Source organism: Hirundo rustica, chromosome 6 (assembly GCF_015227805.2).
Source record: "Hirundo rustica isolate bHirRus1 chromosome 6, bHirRus1.pri.v3, whole genome shotgun sequence".
Classification (NCBI taxonomy): domain Eukaryota; kingdom Metazoa; phylum Chordata; class Aves; order Passeriformes; family Hirundinidae; genus Hirundo; species Hirundo rustica.
Window position 1 is genome coordinate 38,242,986 of NC_053455.1, and position 18,292 is coordinate 38,261,277.

The window sequence follows — 18,292 nt, forward strand, 5'->3', positions numbered from 1 at the left end:
AATTCTAATACCACCTTTGTAGTACTTCCTCAGTGCTTCTGTTATTGAATGAGTCTAAGAAATATGACTGATAATGGGACTATTTGCTTTTGCCTTTTCATTCCAGTTTCTGCATTGAGACAGTTTCTTGACATTTTATGTCGGTACTATGAATAACGCTAAATTGTTTTGCTTTATTAGTGTTGATCCCTAAAAGAAAAAGAAAGCTGTCAGTTACATTTTTGTATTATATGTGAAGTTGTGAAGAAGGAACTTCTTAAATAAAAGCTGAAATTCAGAAATTCATGTTGTGGAAATCATTGCCAATGTTATGTGAGTCCTAGGCCTACTTCTTTTCCTTTGATTAATTTTGCAGAAAGAAAAACATTATCTTGCTTGGGTCCTCATTTGTTATGAAGCATTAAAGTTGATTCTTCAAATCACATTACTTAGCATGAATTTAAATAAATAGTAAGTATGTGCTGAAGAACAGCTGGCTAATTTTTAAACTGCATCCCTGTAATCCTTGAAACTGGGAGGACCTCTGCGAATCACAGAAGAAATTTTTCAGAATTGCAGTCACCAAAACAATAAACAATACATAAAACTGTCTTCTGAGGGACCTTGTTACTTTTGGGCAATCAATACAAGAAACTGAGGGGTTTTGCTACCCTCTTAAACGACCCTTGAAGCTCTTAACTGATAAGTTATGCATTTTAGAATGAGTGGAATAACAGTTTTTGTTTAGCTGCTAAGTCAGAAGCTCTTGTGCCTGAAGTCTGCTGGGACAGCTGGCCCCAAAGGAGATATCCAGCATATATGAATTCAGCTTGAGCTGTTAAGTTTTGACAAAGCTACAGCAAGTACACCTCAGAAGTGGAGTGGAATGTACAGTAATTTGGGTAATACATCTTCTGAACAGATGACACATCCAGTTTTAGTGCATTCTCAGCCTGTGCTGCTTTATTGCTAAAAAATTTTGTATACAGGTGCAGAGTTTCCAGGTTCATTTTTAAACAGTTCCTCTTTACAGTGTCAAAAGAATAAAATCTTATCTTGAAATCCTCAAAGATGCATAGATATAAAAGCAAGCTGCCTTTTGAAAAAAATCAGAATTTGCAGGGAGACATTCTTTCACTGTTACCATGTAAAACGTGTGCAATGGGAGTACATAGTTCATAGTCACACCAATAATTTCCTCTACTAATCCATGCAAGAATGCTATCAGAAGTTCAGTATAAGTATTCTTTAGCCTATTAAGTGTTAAGGTAATTTTTAGGAATTTTATACCTAATACTTCTCCTTTGCTGTTATATTTTTCAAAAGGAAAATAACATCACTGACATCCTGAAGTAGCTTATCCCCCAGGTTATACTGAAGGGAAATAACAAAGGATACAATGGCTTACTCATTACAAAAAAAAAAAAAAAATTAACAGACTTTAAAACCATGCATAGTGTTCTAAAGAAGTAAAAATGACCATGGTTAATCACTGGGCTAAATTTGTCTTGGAAATTTTCTTGTTTCTTGAAGAAGTTGGCTCAAAGACTTTGATTCAGTCTAACTTGTGATACCATGGAATAGTTATCTTCTCTTAGAATATCCCTATCTTCATTTGGCAATCCTTACATACCTAAAAAGAGCATTCATGGGTAAAACCACAATTCCCATTCTAAACCCAAAACACAGTGCTTTATGAATGGTTGGCTATGAAATACGAACAAGAATTAACTTGACACACCTTTTCTTCCTCCAAGACACTTCTTTCTACTTAAGAGAGAGGACTGGGCCTCTGTACATGGAGAAGTCTTCTGCACAAGTTAAGCCCACTTACAAAATTAAGCTAAGCTACAAGTATGGAATTCTGCAGTAACAAGCCAGTATTTAACATGTTTAATTACAAGTTTAAACTTGGAAAAGTATTAGTGATGTAGGCTATGCCCCACATTCTCTTATTTTCAAACTGCCAGCAGAAATTGACTGCATTATCCACTAAGAGACTTGAATTACAGAGAACACACTAGAGTTTACAGAAAGATGGCACCCAAATTCCCTTTTAATCAGTAATGGAAATAAAGAAAAAAGACAATTGCAACCTCTGTTGCAGAAGATAGACCTTCAGTAAACAAATCTCATTTTCTGTTTTTAAAAATCTCTTTAAAGAACTTAAAAAATATACAAGATTATCAGTATTTTCAGGTTCATTCCTGCGGATGCCTTTATTGCTGGCTGGTACCAGTATGCTTCAGTACAGCTGCCTATGTGGCTAGTGACCTGAAAATACTGTCTATTAAAAAGCTATTCAACACCTGAAAAATATGTACTGTGCTTATTAATTTCAGTCTTCTCCAAATAATTTCTCTCACATTCAAGCTTATTACCTACTGTCTGGCAAATACTACACTCAATTTGAGTCTGTGGTTTGCGTTACTTGTTTGTTGGCTTGGGTTTGGGGGTGATTTTTTGGGGGGTTTGGTTTTTTTTCTTTCCCACCAGTCGCTCCCCATGCACCGTGTAAGAAACTCTGCACCCTTTTCCTTGCTACAGCTGCAGCAGGTGAGAAACCTCATCTCGCCTCTAAACATGCTTAGTTCATGCCCTGCTTTTTACATGCTCAGGACAGTGATATGAACCAGACAAGAGGTTATAAAGGCGAGTTCTGCTGATCCTGGTTCCTGATTTACAGTTTTGGTGCCATGCTTCTGTCCCTATCTATACATTCTGCCTCTTCTCTACAGAGGCAGCACATTCTCTAAAACAAAAAAAAAAAAAAAAAAACACCCCGAAATTTGAGAATCAAAGCAGGAAGTTCAAGCTATTGGTATATTAATTCCTATTGCTTCATTATGTATAAATGCATATCTCAATTTACTGGTAATAACTACATTACACTAGACATTTTGAATCATGCATAATTAGAATACTAGCTCTAAGATCTGGTTTGTGGGCCTGTGCTGCTTTCCTTCAGTTTCTCCATGCAGTTCTTCATGCCTAAGGCATTACAAACTACCTGCCTTTTATTTGACCTGCAAACACACTCATTTGGAGGGGAAGTGGAGAGAAGCAGACAGGATTTACATAGGACACACTGAACAGAAAGTTACCTTCTATCTTTTAACTTTAGCTGGAGTAAAGTCTTGGGAATCTGTCTGTATTATAACCCAGTACAAAGGCTCAGAGACAGAAACACACTCTGCTGACATCATGAACACTGACACTTTCTCTAAAACACAGGAGGAAGTGTAGAGACTGAAAGGGAACAGACATCAGAATCCATGGTTAGTGTTCTGCACTGTTGAACAAGACATCCTGGTTTGATTGTTGGCTTTTGTGTGCCAGTCAAAGTGCTACAGGGGCAAAATGCTGGGTCGTTCTGTGAAAGAAATCCAGTGGAATCTAACTTGAACTGTCATTCTGCAGCTCTGTACCTGACCAGCGAGCAGGATTATTCGTTTTGGAGGAAGACCAGTCAGTTTCCTAAGGATGCAAGAAGCAGTAATTTCTAAGATTCATTATACATCAAAAGTTATTTTATCCTCAATACTGTTTTCCTTTTCTGCCCCCCAAAAACCAGACTGCCAGCTCTTGACAGTGTAATCCTCGTGTAAAGTGTCAGTATCCTCAAGCTCAGTACAATTTCTCCTCACTTACTATCAAGAAGTCTTTGCAAGACTTTCTTTTTTCTCCTAAATTTGACAATTACCCTCAGTTTCAGAAGGTACAATTCCCAACATAAGTACTGGCTAGACTTTCTGCAGCAGCACTACAGGATATACAAACAGAACATATTTGTAACATCTGGGTTTAGTACTGCTCAAGGAGGCATGTCCATACTGGTCATTTTACCTTTTATATACCACACCCAAGTATGGTAGCACCTAACACTTCCGCTTAGGCTTAGAAGCTGTTAAATCAAAGAGGTTTGAAGCAAAAGTCATGCCACAGTACAAGAGCTGAAAGGCAAAGGGATTCCTTTTGTTGCTGTGAATAGTAATTCCTAGTCTAGCAGCCCACAGAATTCAGATCATTATTAAAAGCCTGAACTGGGAAGTATATGTAGATAGTTTGCCTGGCTACATCAGTCTTTATTTCCTCCCCCCTTTTCTGAGTGGATATACCCCTGAAGAATTCTGTTCAGCCACCAAGTTTGTACTTCTGAAGCATGAACGTGACTTTGTTTTCATCATAATTTCATTATTATGTAAATGTACTTGCTGACCACAGACCACGGTAGATTCATAATTTCTCTAATGCACTCAGAGAGCAATCAAATGAAAGTCCCCTATGGCCAGCTTCCAATCCTATCAAAAATTCAATACTTGGAATTTAAGCTGATTACACTCTTTCAGACCAATTAGCTTTTCATAAGCATATTACATATTAACCAACACTTAATTTAGACATTCTAATGCTTATCCCGTTACTTTATACTGTAAAAATGCTCACAGCCCTCACAGTTCCATTATCAATTTATGAAGAGCCAAAGTGCTTCACCCCCATGCTTTAAAAACACAAGAAGCTTCCATTAAGCTGGAAGTCAGAGTCAGCTTTCCAGAAGAAATGCAGCCAGATTGATCTTAACCTCTGATCAAGTAATTCTGTTCAGAATACATTACTATCTCTTGGGCCATACTGTGTCTATAGACAAGGTATCTACACTGAAAAGTGTCAACTACAAACAGTTTAGAACTCCTGTGGCTCTTTTATGCAACCCTTTGATAGCAAATAATTTGTTTGCTGCAGATCTACAGGTGTGGATCAATAACCCTTTGTGTTACCAGAGGCTTCACAGCACTTTCCTCCGCAAAACTTCAGTCATCAACAGAAATCAATTTTGGTCTGAAACAGTATTTAGCAAAGCTGAAATTATTTTCTGCTATAACATCTTTAGAATTCTACAGTCGTGCTTGGCATATACAAATGTTTTGCGTGTCAAGTGCTTTCTAATGTTTTAATTTTTTTTTTTTTTTTTTAACTTAAAGACTATCTCAGATTGGTCTTTATAAACAAAGAAAATAGAAAGTACTTCCCCACCACAAAAGCTTCTAACTTTAGAATCAGGCTCTCATCACAGTACAGTATTTGGAAAAGTTTCGTTTCTCAGAGAAACAGAGCAAGTGCTAGACTACAAAAGAAGAAAAAAATTACGGGAAACTTCAGCTATCGTTTCAAAGAGAACTGTCTGCCCTTCCCCCAGCACTCACTGACAGTGCTTCAGACATGTGGCAAAGCTTATTTTTCTTTTTTTAATATATATATCAAGTTCATTAACTTAGTATTCAAGTGCCAAATTCCCTCCAATGAGGAACATAAGAAGAATTCACCCTTCTTCTCAGGAAGACTCTTCACACAACTCCCCGCAGCACAGAGCGCCACAAACTTATTTGGTTATTACCCACTTACTCTACTGTACAGTCTTGCTAATGCAAGTTATTTACTATCACATGCAAAACGGTTATTGCTACTAAAGTTCTATTTTCTTATTAAATCATCTTATGGCTTTGTTTGCATCAGGGATTCTTCCCCCTACATACTGTGCTATTTTGCATTCCAGTTTCAGAGGTATTTTTCAACTGATTCTCCCAAGCACTAAACTACTTTATTCAATGGTACAGCTACGTCCATTTAGAATTGAACCTGACTCTTAGCACAGGTCCCCCAGAGCTCTGCTGTAAATGGCCCACGTGTCCCAATTTTCTCAGAAATTTATTAGATGCAGAGGGTTGTTTGGTTGGTTTTGATGGGTTGTTCTTTGTGTTTTTTTTCCCTGCTACATACATTAACTCTGCCTGGATTACTGTCATTGCACAGAAGTACATGCTTCTTGATTAATTACTTTAAAGATATATCGTACCAAAATTACAAAACCAAGCTACCCATTCCCTCCCTCCCCCTACTGGCCATTTACAGGCAGATCTCAGGAAAAAAAGATGCAGTATCCTCTCTAAGCTGAAAGAGAGAAATGCGTGAAGAGCAGCACTGGCATCAAATAAAAGACTAATTCCTAGGAAATCAGAGGATGCCATCCACAGAGCAATGCACATCTCGAGAATCATACCAGTCTCCTATTTGACCAGTCCAAGCTGCCCACTGAGTGCTAAATCAATTTCACTTCCCCTGTCTAAACTTCTCTTCTGAAAAAAACAGAGGGAGACAGAAATCATTAAAACTGAGCTTAGAGCTGGAAAGCAAAACTGGAAGTTACCTAAAATACAAGATATTGAACTCTCAATAATACAGGGGTGGGGAATCTCTGATCCATTGGCTAGAGACAGCCTGCTGCACAGAGACAGCCTGCAACATAGTTTTCCAACAGCCTTTGACCTTATTGTATTCTCTCTTAATAAGATGTATGTAAATGCAGGATCCACTAAAGTTATTTTAAGATTCAACAGGACTTCAGCCAAAAAAGGTTCCCCATTCCTGCAATAATGGATAAAAGTCTTCCACGCATAATTAGCACATCACATTTTGCAACTATTAACTTATTACACAATGAAGATAATGTTTTGCTAGCTATAATAATCATATAGTCAGATCTGAAACAAATAAAAGATTACTTAATAGACTTTGTAAATGATCTGAAGGTAAGAGATGTGTACAGAATGCACACAAACTCCTTAGCACATTCATACTTTTCTGAATATATCATAGGATGGGTAATAAATGGTTCAAAAAAATTGAAAATGGAGGAAAACACCAATGAAGATTAGAAAGCAAAGAATCACACTGATAGAGATGAGAATTATGGATGCTTGCATACTCTTAGCTTACTACTGCAGTTGGACAGACAGACAAATATCAAAAAGTCAACTACGATTCCATGAAGCCCATTAAGTGAATGAGTTCCATTTCTAAGGATAGCATTGCCATTGTCAAAGGGAGGATACTGCATGTTTAGACCATGTTTGTGACATTTCTATTGTATCCTTTCTAGTGTTAATTACATTATCATTACTGTTTACTAATAAATTTGTCACTCGGAAATTGTAAAAATCTACTAGGCTCATGCACTGATCCTAACATGGCACTACAGTTTGCTACAAAGCACTAATGCTTATGGAACTATACACATCTCAAAATGGAAGACATTGGTGATTTTGTTGTTTTCAAACAACTTGTAACATCATTTTGTCCACAAGTATTAAAATATATATATGTATATATATATATATATGAGCTATTGCACATGCCCCTTGTTTTTGTAATCTTTCACATGGGAAGATTTCCAACCAACACAAAGAAAAAGCAGAGCAAGAAAAAGTGAGTCAGATGAAGCAGCATTTCCAAACACAGCAGCTCTTTAAAGGTGCTGGCCAGGAAGGTACAACAATGGGGATCTTCTGGGCATGCACTACTGGAGGGTTATTTCTGTGAAAGTCACAGATCCTTAACCTAATAAAATCCCGACATTCTAAAATTAAACTTGAAAACTAATGCTGCTACACTGTCATGAACATGAGTCAAGAAAAAAAAAAAATCAGTAATTCTACCTTTTTTTACAATGCTGGGTTACAAAATATTGAGGTTAAGGAGCTTAGATTATCAGCTCTTTAGTCAGACAAATTGGCAATTTTTGTACATGTCCACAAAAAACAAAAATACCTTCCTGTCCCCCAAGTATTTTGTCATCAAGCTATGCAAGAAACGACTGCTATCTCTAACATCAGAGGGGTAAGTATGGGCAGAAGGAAGAAAAGAAAATTCCCAGATCTAAAATCAGACATTTCTTATACCACATACTTCCCAATCACTGTAATCCTATGATATTGACAGTATTTTCCATCGCTTAGAGATGGATCCTGCTTCTACAGACATCTCAACTAAATCCTATTGACTTCAACGTAAGGAGGCTCTAAAAGGAACTGTGCTTTTCTAGTTGCCTCCAATGCCAGAAAGTTCAGACCATATTCAGCAAAGAAATCTTAAGTCAGGCCAAGCTGGCAGTTGCCTCATCAAGCTCAATGTTAGCTCTTAGCACACAGCTCACCGCAATGTTACACACACATTTTAGAGCACCTCTCCGCTCATTAAAGTTGGTGTTACTTTGATATGCAGCATCCAGCCCACCACTCTTAAGTTTATGTGTCTGCTCTTTGCTTCATGGAAACAGAAAATGGGTAAAGGTGTCATTAAATCCTTTTGTTACAAAACAAGTCTAAACACAGACATTACTTGGAGGATTAGGATCAACATCAACTCTTGTCCTCAACGTGCTATGGAACTTGGTCCCATAAAATGTCACCACATTTTTGATACTAGAATGCTGCCCTGGCAATCTATCACAAAGATTTGAGAAGGATTTCAATTGTTTGCAATTTTCAGCCATTTTCAGGCTGTCTGGCTCTCTCCAGCAGTTTTCTAAAAGGAAAAACAGAAAAAACCAAGAAATCTAGAACACCTCCCCAACCACTTAGTATCTCCCGTATTTTAAGCTAGCAAGTCACATTTCCTAAATCACAAGCTTGGAATAAGGTGCACTAAGAAGAGTTTCAGATTTGAGGTGGAATATAATACATATCCCAGTTCTGGTAGTTTTTTGTCAAAAATCTTACTTGTTATAGATAATCCACAGCAGGGAGCACATAAACAATATATGCTCTCATCTCAGAATGACAGAAAACATCCTATATAATCGTGAATTATGGAGACAAAGAATGTCGTGTAAACATAAGAACAACCAGACTGTGCCTTAGTTTGGGAGGGAATAAGAAGAGCCAGAAAAAGGACTGTACTACTTATTTCTGCTCTCAACTCACCCCTCTCACGTGGCTAACATTCCATTCCCTCGGGCCTATTTCTACCTAGATGGAAACATGCAGGTCCTCTCAGTTCTCAGTCATGAAAGAATCAAAAAGCAAGATTCCATCAGCAGCAGGAAAAGCTGAAATTGTGTCGAGGAAGCCAGGTGGATGAACTGCAACTTTACAACTCTGGTCTCTTCCATCCCATGAGAAGTTAATTTCTATATTAAAGAAAGATGTTCCGCCCATCTCTTTTATTGTAGAATGATCTTGTTCCTTTTGATGCTAAGGATTCATTAAAAGCCTGAGGAAGAGAACGATTTAATGCAAACCTAGTCATTATTCTGTTACCCCAGTGGCCTTCAAAGCTTCCTTTTTCTTTGCTAAAAATGAAATTATGCAGAGTAATTTCTTCTTCAGGTGAAAGCTCTTCATATCCTGCACTTACATAGGTTCACACATGCAAATATACATTTTGATCACAGACTGGGATACACGGTATAGACAAGGTGATTCTCTATTTGTTCTTGTGCATTAGCTGCTTAAGTGAGTTGACACCTATCTACAAAGTCAAGCCTGGGACCTGGACTAAAAAATACCTGTATGAGATGCCCCTAGTTGTTTGGTAAGTTTCTTCTTCATTTCAGAACAGAAAATGTTCTGGTTTTCCTGCTGCAACTTTTCATACGTATCAGGTCAGTCTGACACAGCAATGCATGCAGACACTTTATCTGCTAGGAATTCCAATTTGACACGGCAAAGTACTTAATCCTCCTAATATTAAGAAGGAAATATCAGTGAAAAACACCAGCTTCCACTTGCAACTGCCTACCAAGTATTTTTCATTTTAAAATAGAATGCAGAAAACTGAATGAAGAGCTGGCACAGAAGACATTTTTTCAGGAAAATAAATGCTGATTTCTGTTACTCTGCTTTTGAGTTTTGATAAAACAGTGGGCTACTTCTGTGGGAGAAGTCATCTGGTGAATCAAATGTTTGGTGAGATGATTCAAACAGAACCGGAGAGATCTTTGTTCGTTCAGCTCCATGGAAATGAAGGACGGGTTTTGCTTGCTAGAAGAGAAATATCCACATTTTACAGCCTTTGAGCAAGTAAGAGGACCACCTTCCTAAATGTCAGGAGAGGATCTGGAATTCCAAATCAAAAAAACAGAGAAGGTAATTTAGGAATTAGAATAAAATACATTCAACATTAAAATGCCCACCAGTTCACTACTTTAAAAGCCTGACTAATGGATAAAATTACCTGGTTTCACAAACTGTAATAATCCCTTGGTCTGTAAGATTTTATATCTAACTATAGATGTCCATAAGCTGGCTAAGGAAAGACTTCAGAAATGCTGAACTATACACTTACTCAGAAGACATGCAGCTAAAAATATAGCGCTGTTAATTAGCTGTGGGGCTTCAGCCGTGTCTCCAAGACAGAGCATGACAACGACGAGCTAGCAGCAGAGTGCACACGGCAGAGAGTGTACGTGCTCTGCTCTAGCAGGTCACAGTCCAAAGAGATGTCATAAACTAACACCCAACCAATCACAAAACTGGCAGTGATGGAGAGGAAAACAGCACTTATGACAGATCACATACATTAGGTTCTCACTTTTACTTATTTCTCCCCGCTTATCCACAGCACAGACAAATATCAGTAATTCATCTTTTTGCAATCTCCTGGCCTTCCATCAGTGATACTCAGCTGGTATTACCTAGCCACAGCAGCTGTTAAGACATGATATTTTTGCATTAAGTTGGAAGCTAATATGGGTGCACTCCTGCATAGCTATTGTCAGAAGTGTTTATCACCATTCTCTTGCGCTAAAATAAGAGTTGCAAAAAAAACCCTCTTCCTCTCTTTTCCCTGTCTGTATTTCTTATTTTAATTACCTTAGCCACTCTGTTGATCAAGTCCAGAAACAGTCTTCCAGTGCCAATTTCCAGCTCCTATGTTAGAAGCAGTGAGCAGACCATGAAAATGGAAATATAGTACATATCACTAGCGACATCTCTCGAGTCACTCAGATATTTCAGCTGATCATTGGGTTGACCGGATCGACACTCAGACTGTTGGGAAAGTCCCATTCTTATGAAGATGTGGAAAAACAGACCTGGAGAGTTGCAATAAAACATGCCAAAGGTTTGTGACAGAGCTAAAAACATAATATAGCCCTTTGCTGCACACCTTAACTACCAGAATATATTTATTTCATGCACTGGGGAAAAAAATCAAAACTACAAAAGTTTACTGTAATCTTAGAAATTTTGAATGTATCTTTTCCCCCTATTTGATAATTTACATTTAGTTAGTTATCATTCTTTCAATCCTATCATTTAACAAGTAACACTTTTAAGACAACTATTCCAAGTTAATACAATGACACAATTTGTCTTAACAGAAGAAATGACATCACAGGACAGGGATCTTATAACTTTCAAAGCATTTATTCTTGTTAGAATATATAATAGTCAAATCAATGTTTCTTTAAGGTGAAGCCCAAGCTGAAAGCTGGCACTGTGGCAACATTCCAGTTCTCTGAAAGCACACTACAAAAAATTAAAATCTCATTGACATATTTCTTTGGTCAGGGAGAAGGGAACTAAATCAGCCAACAAGCTTGACAAGTTTAGTACCTTATATTTAGTACCTAAATAACCTTACAATTGTACTCACCATTGTTTTTGATCATTCCACATCCTCTTCAATGAGCTTAGAAAGAGAGATGAATAAACAAAATTAAATTTGCATCTACGAAGCAACTCAGATCATACATGACTACCTGCACAAGACAAAAAGGATTAGCTGTACCTTCCATGAACCAGGTAACATTTTTAGACTTCCTACATAAAACATGCTGATGTTATTTTTCAAATTATCAGATATAACCCCTCCTTTAGTTTAAATCAAGAGAATTGGACCCAAGCATGGAAGAGCCAGGACACACAAACTTTAAATAAGAGCAGGCACACATTTCAGTTTCATGGGAACTGAGATGGACACATATTCAGGCTCCAGTAAGGCGCAAAACTCTTTCTTGTTAATAACAAACAACTGTAGTGAGGATGCTGAGCTGACAACCTAACTGGAAGAATAATGGATTGCTATAAGCAGAACCATCTCATCACACAGAACCTAAATTATTCAAAATTCCTCAGCAAAGTATTATTAGCTTCCACACTCCTGCACAACACAGAACTTCTACAAGCACCACGCACCTGGAACTTCAGAAAATCCCTAATCACCAGACAATCCCTATTTCAGGATAGTTACTCCGTTTCCATGTTGTCAGTTCTGACCCTTCCTACTCAAATTTTCTCTGAAGAACCAGCCAAGCACTTTATGAGAGTGAGACACTAGGGAACCAACTGCAAATGCTTCAGAAAAGAATTGTGAAGAACTTGAAAAGGAACAGTTACCAGGATTGGTAATAATCCCAAATTGCCTTGTCATAATAGAAACCACATAATAGAAACCAATCCAGTCTTTGGAAAGCTGGGTCTTCTTTCACTAAGACTTTGAATTAAACTAAAGTAAGTCTTATTAAAAAAAGAAAGCAGCTGGTGACATTTAATGCAACTCAAGCAAAGAAATAGTTCATCTAACACTGAAATCCAGTTAGCTTTAACCTACTTCTTTTAACAAGTTCACTGACTTTGAATGCCCCAGTTTTTAACTACTCTGCTTGATACACTCTCTAGCTGACTTTCATCAATTATGTGAGCACAGAGTTCACAGGAGTCCAACAGAATTTGCAAATGCAACTGGATGAACATCAAGGTTATTGAAAATGAGCAGGCACTGAGACGGTGTCACTGATGGTGACACTATCAACACTTCAGATAAAAACCAGTGGACATTACAAAGAAAAAAAACCAAGCTATTGTTCTTGTTTCATACCTTCCTGAACATATAATCAACTGATGTGGAGCAATAAATAACAGTGAAAGCTCAACACTGCCTACGTGACTCCTTCTTCGTTAAAAATTCAGCAAGTATTATTTTCATTAAATCTTCACCTGTTGCCCATTCATTATTTTTTTTTGCTCTACCATTAACTAAAGATTAGTTTCCATGAACTTTAAATCTCATATTCAGTTAGGCGCCTGTATCCAAGAAGTTTGCTAGCTTCAGGAATTCCAAAGACATAAAGAGATGAAGAAATAGCTCATAAATAATTTTACCAGCAAAACTGTTGTATTTGTTTTCTCATATATATTAACATACTGTACTACCAATCCATCGGTAGGGAAATCCTCCACCCCCCGCCCAAAAGTCAGAGTTTTGACATAATCAACACACTGGAATTGGAGACTATACTGCTATGACAGTATACAGCTATACAACCAACTTTCACTCCATCCCTCATGCTGTTTTAAGGTACCACTGAAAAACTGAGATCCATCAGATCTGGTTTTCCAAAATACTATCTTTGCCTCTTACATGGACACAAATGTTCCAGATGAGAACTAAAAGGACTCAGAAGATGACTCCTCTTCTCTTGCCTAGAGCCTGAGAAGTATGAGGAAGTGAAGAAGGAAAGATCTGGAAACAGGTTTATATAAAAAGACCAAAACACAAAAAATTGGAAGTATAGTGGAGACCCATGGAGATAGGGAAAGCAAAATTAGCCCTTACACATCACAAGTCCACTAAGGTTTTTCCTACAGCTTAAAGACTGCCAAATTTGACCTGGAAAGAGGACAATGACAAATGCTTAAATTATAAACACAAATACAATGGAAAGCAGCTTACAGTCCTGCAAAACAATTAGCTGCCTTCATGCTCTTCTCGCTTTCTAGGCAACTTTGAATCTGCACCTAAATCCAAGCTACTAGGCAAAGGTGAGAACTTGTAAAAGAAAGTTTAAGACTGGTGTGACGAGAAGGAATGGGAGTGCCTGAGCGTGGAGGCACCAAACATAACCCTGAGCAGGAACTGGGCACTAAGGGGCTTATGTCAGCAGCACCCAGGTTAGCAGGTCACATGGCCCCGCCACTGCAGAAGACACCCAGATCTGGAGACGACACCGATAACTACAGTCAGGACAATGTAGAGACACAGGCCAACGTCCCCTCCAAAGGAGTACATCTGAAGCCCAGAATGGTTGCCAGCCTTGGAAGAAGCCAGGAGACACTAAGGACCTGTCAGCTCAGGTCCCCTTGTCAACACAGAATGCCTGACTGCTGGATCCCTAGCATGCTGCTACGGTGCTTGGCTGCTGTAGAAAAATCTCAGGCACCACACACTCTCCACCTTAATTTTTTGTTTCACTCTACATTTTTAAATAAAACCCTTTTCCTCTTTTACCAGGTTTCCAATGCACATCTACTTCATTGTTGGTACAATATTGTAACTGTACTTCCTACCACAGCAGAGAAAACAAGGAAGACTGCTTTAAGACACACTGTAGGAATGTCTCCTAGGAATACTGTTCAGGCAAAGACACAACCCTTCTCCCACATTCTAGTTTAGAAAAATCCTCTTCGTTTTTTTTAATACCCTGAAGACTGTGCAGGTTTTACATCTTGCCCTCACATACACTCTGGCATGCCAGGACTGGTTTCAAACGCTGATCCCATTTTAGTTTTTAAGAATGAATGTGGGAGGTGTTCAAGTGATACTCCAGACGCTTCATGAACTTGGTCAGGACTTTATAGCCCATGACTTTTGACACCCCTGAATAAGAGGTGACCACCATGAGATACACAGCCTGTTCATGCAGATTTTCACACTGCAGACTCACAGCACTGTGGGCAAGATTGTAAAGCAATGCATACTTTTTTGACATATACCAGAGCAACAGGAAATTCTGATATTATTTTTTAAGATACTACTTCTCACAGCTCTTGTGCATTGAAAACAATTAAGAATAAATATTAATCCACATGAATTTCTGACTGCTAAAGTAGTGTACAACTTCACACAAAAGCAAGCTGATTGCTTACTATTCTTCTAATGATAATATAAAAGAGAATTATCTTTGTATGTACTATGCCAAAGACAAATCCCCTGGCATATTTTAAAAGTTCATACACAGAATGTTTAAGTAGGAATATTCATCAGTAGCAGCATACCATATCTTAATGTTATGTTGCTCCTAAACTGCTACTACACAAAAATAAGAAAAATGTTCCTTAGGAAATTTTTCTCCTAAGTAGCTACTGCTTTCAGTACTAATTATAACAGACATACTTATATTTCTTTTGAGTTATTTCACTGGTTACAAAAAGCAACTTCATTATTAGGTGATGGGTGCTAACACACCATGTCTCCACAAAATGAAAAGCTGGGCTTCTACCACTATTTAACCACTCCTTCTTTGTGGTTTCTTTCTTTCTTCTTTTTTTCTAACTTTTTTCTTTTACCTGACATACAGACTGAAAATGCAGTCACAATTCAATGACGAACTCGAGGTTTTAAGAACTGTTATCAAATATAGAACACAAGGAATCTCATGCTAGTGACAATAATTCTTTTGCTTTCACTAAGAAGTGTTGATTTCCCCCTACTTCTTTTTTTTTTTTTCCTTCAAATTTAAACTAAGTACCAATCTCTAGCACAAAATACCATGGACAATTTTGAAGAATTCAGGGCACACCTGGCCTGCATGGTATTAACTTGAAAAGAAGAGACAGCGGGTTTAGCAATAGTTACACGTTTCATGGTGTGTTAAATTCTTTTTACCTTACTATCAACGATCACATGAATTTATAAGGCTAAACCAAACTCCACTATAATCGGCCCACTTCCCATAGAACTTGTTTTGAAAGGTAGATTTTTCTACCTTCTGGTTTTGTCAAACAACTAGGAAGCCATCCCCTTTGCGCATTCCCGTGTCAGCACTATAGACATCATAAAAGGATATAACCATTCAAATTAGCAGAATTCATCCAGCCCGCAGATCGCATGAATAAGAACGGTAACAGCAGCGTAGCTGTATTCAGCGCCGTGCCTGTAGCCAGACATGCGAAGCCTCATTTCAGATGATACATTTTGGTCTCCCTTCCCCACGTCGCCGTCCCCAGCCGGCTGCGGGGTACCGCCGTGCACGGAACAGCCTCATCCGCTCGGCCATCTGCTGTAGCCAGGCGCCGGAGCTGCAGGACGCCCTCGTCCCCAGCGCCGAAGTTGCTCGGACTTTTCAGGGCGGCGGAGGGTCGGACTGGCCCGGCTCCGGTCCGTCCCCACAGGGACACCGGCCCGCTCCTCGCTCGGGGCCGGCGCGGCGAGGGCAGCCAGCCGCTCCCACTGCTCCGGCCCGGCGCCGCGGGAACGAGCCCGAGCCCGAGCCCGGGCCCAGCCCAACCACCGGGCGGGACGGGGAGGCGAGTGCGCGGGCGCCCGGTCCCAGCTCAGTCGGGGATCCGGCACCAGTCTCCGGGCTGGACGCGGCAGCTGCTCCCGCCGCACTCACCTGAGCGCGGCCGAGGCCGCGGGGCCCGGTCCGGCCCCTCCGCCTCCTCCGCCCCTCACTCCGCCATCTTCCCCTCCTTCCCCCGGCCTCCCGGCGGGGGCTCTCCGCGCCCGGGCCCGCCCACTCGGCGGCGAGCCTATTGGGTACCGTGCCCGTGCATCAGCCCTCCGGTTTTGGCGGTGATTGGCCGGCGGCGCAGTCCATTACAGGGCGACTCTCCCTGATTGGCCCCGGGGAGGGCGCAGGGAAGGGATTGGCTCGGGCAGCGCGAGCGGGACTGGCCCGGGGCGAGTCCTCCGGTGACCTCCACGGGGATTTAAAGGGGCCGCTCCGCAAGGGCCGCCGGGCTGGAACTGCCGCCCCGCACCGCCCGGTCGGGGAGGGAACGGGTCCCGGGCTGGCGGCCCTACGGCACCTGCCGAGCTCACCGAGCATCGCATTGCCACGAAAGGCGGCCTTCAGTCGTTCTGTCTTCAGTCATCCGCAAAAATAGTTTCTATTTTTTTTTAGCAGCGGTAATTTTGCGCTTCAATCTGACGGGTGGATGCATTTAAGAGTGTGAAGAGGAGTACGTACCCATTCAGAAAACTCTTGAGAAACACCCCCGTCTCACCGTGATTCATCTCAGATTACTACAAGATTTCACTCGAAATCCTAACACGTGTGTTAAAACATTTAATACAACGCTCTTCTGCCGCGCCACTTTTTAGACCAGACTGGAATGAAACGCTTTTGCTAACGTCAATATATACCCACATTCTCTTTACAACCAAAGCTGCAGTTTCCGGTTTTTATGTCCCATTGTAAAGTTACAAAAACTAACATAATTTTTATTCCCGCTCTTCATGAGTCAAATCCTGTGTTTGGATTTTTTTTTTTTCCCCCAGAGTTGTTGCCAAGCTAAGGGGCCTATAGGTTTCAGTACTGGTTAGATATCAAACCTAGTTCTGCCTTCTGCAGTCTTCACAATACTCTGGTAACCAGTTGCAACCACATATTTCTGCAGTCAAGCCTCCAGCCAGTCTCAACACAAACTCATGGCTGCAGGTTTGAAAATAGACTATCCCTCAGACTGAAGAATGGTTCACAAGAATTTAAAAATCCTATCTGCGAAAAATGCATATTATATGGCTCTACGCAAGATATTTATGATATGTATTATGTTGTATTGATTAGAAATGTTGTATTAATATTTTGATAGTATGGTAAATGTAGTTTTGTAGTTAAAATGTAGTTTTTATATACCAACCACAGGAAAACGTAAATCTTTCAGAGAAAAAGAATTTATGACTTCCTTATCAGAAGAGACCGACTTTTCCTGCCTTGCTCAGACCCAAAAAAACACCACAGAGATTAGGGGAAAAAAAGTGACACTAACCAGAAAGAATTCTTTGTTTGAATGGAATTTATGTATCATGTATGAAATGTATGAATATTCAACAGGCTATTGCTTTTAAGAGATAATCCTCTGTTAACCAGGGTCCTTCTTCAGAGCTTTTTGCTCAGGAAGGCACCCAGACATCTGTAACTTTGTTTTTATTGTCTCATATTGTCCTAACCCTAATTGTTCAATATTTTATTACTCTAATTCTATTTTTATAACAATTTTTATTACTATTAAACTTTTAAAATTTGGAAACAAGTGATTAGCATTTTTCACACTATCCCTTATACAAAGATGAAATAATAAGTAGCTCTGCCTCCGAGCTGACAACACTTTCACCTTCAAGATGACCTATTCTCAAGACAAAATACTTCTCTAAGGTATGCTAAAAATACCACTTTTGTGGAAATCTTCTTGTATCTGTACAGCTTTGTTTTGAACAATTTTAAATTTAACAAATTTAAGATCTCAGGTCTCTAAAACTCCTCTTACTGTTCGGCACCTTTAAAAAATATGTTATCTATATAGTTTTCAGAATATTGAGTAAGATAGTTATTTACATGTGTTTTATTCTGCTAATGGCAGATAGCTGAGAATCTTCCTTTTATTGTAGGAAGGTTGGTTGTTCTTTGATTGATTGTCTTTTGGGGGTTTTTGTGCAGTACATCTGTTAGACCATTTGTGTTCACCTTCAAGCACTTTAGCAAAAATATCTGACAACGGAGGTGGGAGCTTGTAGGAACAAATGTCACAAA

The 18,292-nt window shown here is 39.4% G+C and overlaps 1 long non-coding RNA gene across 1 annotated transcript; it reads right to left on the reverse strand.

Moving 5' to 3' along the window:
• Nucleotides 1–920: 920 nt before the first annotated feature.
• On the reverse strand, nt 921–16,236 carry LOC120753976 (uncharacterized). Its single transcript, XR_005701304.2, has 4 exons — nt 16,154–16,236; nt 11,413–11,448; nt 10,629–10,849; nt 921–9,872 (listed from the first exon to the last, which is right to left on the reverse strand). It is a non-coding gene; the product is annotated as an uncharacterized LOC120753976 (long non-coding RNA).
• Nucleotides 16,237–18,292: the final 2,056 nt, after the last annotated feature.